Genomic DNA, 6927 nt, shown 5'->3' with positions numbered 1-6927 from the left:
TTTTCTTGAGTAGTATACTGTTTGCATAGTTTCTGCACAAGCCAGATGCAAGACTTTGTCACCTGTTGTCGATGTTTATGACCTACGTGTAGCATGGAGCCCAGCTAGGTACTGACACTGCTGAATTTTGCACTTTATGTTTTTCCTTGCACAACAGCTATCTCCCTTCGATATGGTTGAATATGATTTGTTTGTTACGTGAGCTTTATTCCCTCCAATGTTACTGAATTACTCATACAAGGTTCCTTTTTTCTATATCTTCTAATAGTGTCTCAACTCTCAATGCGGCACAGAAGATGATTGAAATGTGCATCTCTTATATGATGTTATGCTTCCTCTACAATAGCCAAATAGGTTCATACATGACAATTAATTCGTGAAATGTTATTAAATTGGTTAGCTGATAGTTTGATAAGATTCAGTTACATGGATATGGAATTTCTAAATTTCCTGTTGCACCAAGATATCAACTAATTCTTTGAGTTTTAGAAAATATTTTTGTTTCATCCACTACACAAGTTACTACTTGAGCAACATCAGAATTTGCTCTTACTAATCCACTCAGATTTGAAAGTAACTACACATGATATGAATTTTGGGTATGCGGAATGTTCTATTTTTTATAAAAAAATATGCGGATGCTCCATTTTTATTTTTTGGGTCCATATGTTGAATATGAAACGTCTTGCTCTTCCTGCCACTAATCTGATATCAGGATCACAACTGTCCTGTCAATATGGTTTTTCAGTGTTGTTTTCTTGCAACATTGGAATCAAGGAAACTCATTTTTGTTATAGTACTTATTCCTTTAGGTACCCTCTTAGGCTATAATAAAATTAAGCCGACACAATTAACTCGGAGGAAAAAAACATTTTACCTTTATTTATGATTTGCTGTCATGCTTTACTCCTCATCTCTAGATTATATATTTCGTGTTTTGCTAATTCAATTTTAGCCACATGGGAAGTTCACTATACGGCATGGAGAGTTGATTTCTTCATTTCCGGTAAAATGCACACAGTGCCCGTAGTTCTTAGTTCATCTCACACATTCCATCCCTCGAAGTGTCGTTCCAAGAATCCTAACCTAAATCAATCCATCTTCAAAGTTCCTAGACCAGACCATCCCTGATTCATGCCAACCGGCATTTCTCCATAGCGAAGCATTTGCGTTGTGGTAGGAATTACTCGTGGAAGGCGTCCCTCGCACCCTACTTGATGAGATTAGATTTTTTGAGTTCTAAACATTCTCTTGTCTTGGCGCAGTTCAATTACAGGTGCTGATTGATCTCATCGCCTTGTGATTGATCATGTTCAGACGTGTTATGATCTGGTGAACACCGTGGCCACTGTTGGTGAGCGTGAAAGGTAAGAGAAGCGGCGACAAAGGTGGGGTGCAGTATTGAAATAGAGGGAGTGGACCTATGCAAGTGTGGAAGGAGCTGGAGGAGGAGGTCTTGAGTCATACATATTGTATTACGGGTTAGGGGTGGGCATAAAAACCGATGGACCGAAGACCGAACCGATACCGAAACCAACAAAAACTGAAATTTCGGTTTTTAATGCTAGAACAGAAAAGTTCGGTTTTTAACTCTGCAAACCGAACTTACTTCGGTCGGTACGGTTTTTAGCTCGGTTGGCCGAAAACCGAACATACCTCACGACGCGTGAAAGTACAGTAGTTTCTCCAGCGCTGGAGCTCGCGCGCGACAGGGAAATGATAATTCATGGGCCAAGTCGACCAACCTACGTGCAAGGTCCAATCTGGTATGGGCTTTCTTTTTCTCCAGCGAGGCCACTGTACGCGCGCGCTGCCGGTGGTTCGTTACTTAGTTTAGTCCCACCTCGGTTGGACATGCAGAAGGAGTTGGAGTCCTAGCTTATATAAGAGCGCAGGTGCATGGTAGCGATTACACAGCTGAAATTCCTATTGCATTCGGCTAATACGGTAGAAAACCGAATACCAAACCGAAAACTCGGTTAACCGAATTTTCGGTTAGCTATTTTGTGAAGTATGTTTCGGTTTCCAACTTTGCTAACCGAAATTACAAAAAAACTGAATGGTAGAAACCGAATTTTTGGTTTATACCGAATGCTCAGGCCTGTTACGGGTAGAGATGTTTTTTTCACCCATTGCAACGCACGGGTATGTTTGCTAGTTTATACTAACTTATCTCACGAGTTCTTGTTGAGTTTTGTGTGGGTAATTTTTTTTAGATTTAGGGAAACCATGAGGAATTAAGGAGACACAAAAGCCCAAGCTTGGGGATGCCCAAGGCATCCCAAGATAATATTACAAGAAGTCTCAAGCACCTAATCTTGGGGATGCCCCGGTAGGCATCCCACCTTTCTTCATGAACAATTATCGATTAGTATCGGTTGAAGCTAAGTTTTTGCTTGTTCGCATGATGTGTGCTATTCTTGGAGTGTCATTTTATTTTGTTTTGCTTGCTGTTTTAATAAAATACTTATATCTGAAAGTTTTTAAATAAGAGAGAGACGTCAATTAGCTGCCCGTTTACTTAACTACTCGCTTGAACTTCACTTATATCTTTTTGGAGTAGCTTGTCATTTACTCTTGTGCTTCAGTTATATCCTATGAGTAAATTGTTGAATGAATTGAATATCACAAAGTTGAAATTATATGTGCTTCACATGCTTGTATCATACCTAGTAGTAGCTTCACATTGGGTTTAGAAAGTGAAATCTTTTGAAGCTTGACAATCACAATATTGGTCATACAAGCAATTCATGAATGATTAGTATAAGGAAGAGAACTTTCACATACAAATATATTATCTTGGACATCTTCTATGATTGTGAATACCCATTAATTATTTTCAAACTGGAGCAAATTAGTTGAAGTTGGACAAGGAAGACAACATAATGAGTTATGGTTGTGTATATTTGCATAGAAGTTATATTGTTATGGATCCTCCAACATGTGGTGTCTGCCTAGGATCTTTTGCTAGCCAAAAATTCGTACTAAGTAGAGATACTACTTGTGCATCCAAAAACCCGTAAACCAAGTTTCTTGCTATGAGTGTCCACCATACCTACCTATGGATTGAATAAGATCCTTCAAGTAAGTTGTCATCGGAGCATAAAGCAATAAAAATTGCTCCTAAATATATTTGATCTTTTCTTGTAAGGGAAAATAAGCATTGTACAAACTTGTGATGGCAAAGTAATAAAAGTGACAGACTGCATAATAAAGGTTGCTACCATAAGGGGCAATATAACGTGACGTTCCTTTGCACTAAGAGCTTGGGCATCCAAAAATAAAAAGTGCATGACAAGCTCTGCTTCCCTCTACGAAGGGCCTATATTTTACTTTTCAGTATTTACTTTTATGCAAGAGTCAATAGTATACATCCTCATTCAACCTCAATTATTATCTAGTTGGCAAGCATCATGTGGTGGGGAAAGATCTAGGCACATATGGCCAGTCAAATATATTTGATCATTATTTATTATTGTTGACAATTATCTCTATGATAAATGAGTTGGGAGGCGAAACATTACGCCCCTATCTTTCTCTATGTTCGATGAATGCCATTTGTTCTAAAAATATGCTTCGAGTACTAGCAATCATAGAAGACTATATGATGATTGAGTATGTGCAGCTCTTACTTAGACTTTGTTGAGAATAAGTTGAATTGCAATTGTTTGGTGACTAAAAACATAGGTTTTTAAGTTTCAAGAGAATTCATTGTTTGAACCATAACATATGAATTGGTCGCTACTTTAACATGAGAAGTTTTATGAGAAAGAGTTGTTGTTATGATGCTAGGAAAAGTGAATGAAATTATCATTGGTCAAACTTACACACTATGCTAGCATTCACACTTCATAAATTATTTCTTTTATCATTTACCTACTCGAGGACAAGCAGGAATTAAGCTTAGGGGTGATGATACGTCTCCAACGTATCTATAATTTATAAAGTATTCGGCCATGTTTGCAACAATTTTATATGGTTTTGATATGATTTGAATGGAACTAACCCGGACTGACGATGTTTTAAGCAGAACTGCCACGGTGTTGTTTTTTGTGCAGAAATAAAAGTTCTCGGAATTGGACGAAACTTTTTGGAAAAAAATTGGAAGAAAAGAGAAATAATGGAGCAAAGAACCACAAAAGGGGGGCCCGTGCTGCCCACAAGACACCAGGGTGCGCCACCCCCCTGGCGCGCCCTGGTGGGTGGTGGGCCCCCTGAGACCCATCTTCGTGCGATTCCAATGCTGAAAAATCCTATATTTTCAGAAACCCCCGAAAGTTAACCTAGATCCGAAGGTCCACCGCTGCAAGCCTCTATAGCCACGAAAAACCAATCTGGACTCTGTTCCGGCACCCTGACGGAGGAGGAAATCATCATCGGAGGTCATCTTCATCATCCTGGCGGCCTCCATGATGAGGAGGGAGTAGTCCACCCTCGGGGCTGAGGGTTTGTACCAATAGCTATGTGTTTAATCTCTCTCTCTCTCTCGTGTTCTGGATTTGACACGATCTTCATGTATTGTGGGCTTTGTTAATATAGTTGGATCATATGGTGTTTTCCCCTTTCTATCTTGTTGTGATGAATTGAGTTTTTCCTTTGAGATTTCGTTATTATCGGATTGAATACTTTGTTGGATTTGAGAGCACTTGATATATGTCTTGGTACTCAAGTCGCGAATTACCGAGGTGACATTGGGGTAATCTATGCATAGGGGTTGATGCACGTTTTCGTCCTTGTTTCTCCGGTAGAAATCTTGGGGCACTCTTTGAGGTTCTTTGTGTTGGATTGAGTATTATGAATCTGAAATTGTTTGATGCATATCACATAATCAACTCACGGATACTCGCGGTTACATTGGAGTATTTAGGTGACATTAGAGTTGGTTGATGTGTATCATATGGTGTTATTTTAGTACGAACTCTTGGATAGATCGACCGGAAAGGATAACTTGGTGTTATTTTAGTACGAACTCTTAGATAGATCAATCGGAAAGGATAACTTTGAGGTGATTGTGTACCCTACAAACAATTTATTCTTATGTTCTCTGCTAGATAAGAACTTTGGAGTGATTCTTCGTCGCACGTTGAGGGATAGTTATATGATCCAATTATATTAGCATTGTTGAGAGATTGCACTAGCGAAAGTACGGACCCTAGGCCTCATTTTCAAGCATTGCAATACTTTTTGTGCTCACTTTCGTTACTTGCTACCTTGCTGTTTTTTATTGTTACTATTAAAAAATCAATATCTACTATCATTACTACACTTGTATCACCATCTCTTCGCCGAACTAGTGCACCTATACAATTTAGCATTGTATTTGGTGTGTTGGGGACACAAGAGACTCTTTGTTATTTGGTTGCATGGTTGTTTGAGAGAGACCATCTTCATCCTACGCCTCCCACGGATTGATAAACCTTAGGTCATCCACTTGAGGGAAAATTGCTACTGTCCTACAAAACTCTGCGCTTGGAGGCCCAACACGAGTTTACAAAAACAAGTTGTGTAGTAGACATCAATCCTCCACTTGCTGTTGCCGGAGGAGGCCCTGGGCAAAGCCCCGCGGTGGACGGTTGCGACGAGGATGCGTGCAGTCCGTGTCCACCCCCATTTCTCCCCTAGCTACATTCTCACGATGCCAGCTCTAGATCCAACCTCGTGCCCCGCGGCGGACGGCGGTTACGAGGGCGCGTGCGGCCCGTGGACCATATATGTTGTTCCAGCGACCCGTGTGCCACATACATAGCAATAAACTCACAAAAACATCATATATGGTACACACAAGCTTCATCTGAAGTCAGAAAATAGTTACTTAGCACAAGTGTCTCCTCACTAAACAACAACGTGGCCAATGCATGTTACATAAAATCACATGATAAAAGCAATACCACAATTAGGACAAGCTGGAAGAGGATTATCAAGTTCTTGAACCCACTCAACCCGATAAGTTTTCCTACACCATTGCCTACTTCATAATTGCTCTTCTCAATGAGCACATACTTGGTGTAATCATTCTCTGCCTCGTTCCTACTATTGAACAATTTGAAGGAGCAGCATTTGCAAGCAATCACTTGCTCATTGCATGAGGACCATAAATCGTAGACTCCTAGACATGTAGCTATGTACATCACATACCACTTCATCTACAAAGAAATAGAATAAGATTTCAAGAAGCAACGCAACTTAAAAATAACAAATAACACATGTAACATAAGCCACATATGCATTCATGACTAATTATTACTCCTATAAAGGATGGTGGAGTACCCGCCTCCCAGGCTCTCCGCGGGCGAAGCAAGTCTCATGGCTGTACGTGGCGTGGTGGCTTGCCGTGGGAGCCACTCGGGAGCGCTCCGGCCCGTGCGATCTGCTCGGACGCACGTCTGGGCAACCCAGTTGAGAGGTCCATGAGGGTTGGACCGTCCGGCGTGCCAGGAGCCATCGCCATTGGGCCACGTCAGGCGTGCCCGCGGGGGAGGTACCACGCGCGCGGAGACCTGGCTGGTACGTCCATGACGGGTGACCTCACGCTTATGTCTTGCCGTTGGGGCTACTCATGGGCGATGCAAGCCATCGGATTTGCCCGGATGGCTCACGTCTATGCGACCCAGCTGGGAGGTCCATGACGGGTGGACCGCAGAGCACTACCGGGGCCACTATCATTGGGCGATCTTCGTTGCGCCCCACTGCTACTTGTGATAGGCGTTGGGATTCCCTCAAGAGGAAGAACGAAGTAGTGTAGTAGCAAAAAGTATTTCCCTTAGTTAAGAACAAAGGTTTATTGAACTAATAGAAGACACCACACAGACAAGATAAACGGTTCCTGCACACACACAAAGCAAATGCTTGCACCCAACTACAACAAGGGGGTTGTCAATCCCCTCGTTCTCGCCAATTGCTATAATTAAATCTGATAGTGGTAGATAG

The sequence above is a fragment of the Triticum aestivum genome, chromosome 5D (assembly GCF_018294505.1).
Source record: "Triticum aestivum cultivar Chinese Spring chromosome 5D, IWGSC CS RefSeq v2.1, whole genome shotgun sequence".
In the NCBI taxonomy this organism is placed as follows: Eukaryota; Viridiplantae; Streptophyta; class Magnoliopsida; order Poales; family Poaceae; genus Triticum; species Triticum aestivum.
Note: the sequence above shows the minus strand (reverse complement) of the source record.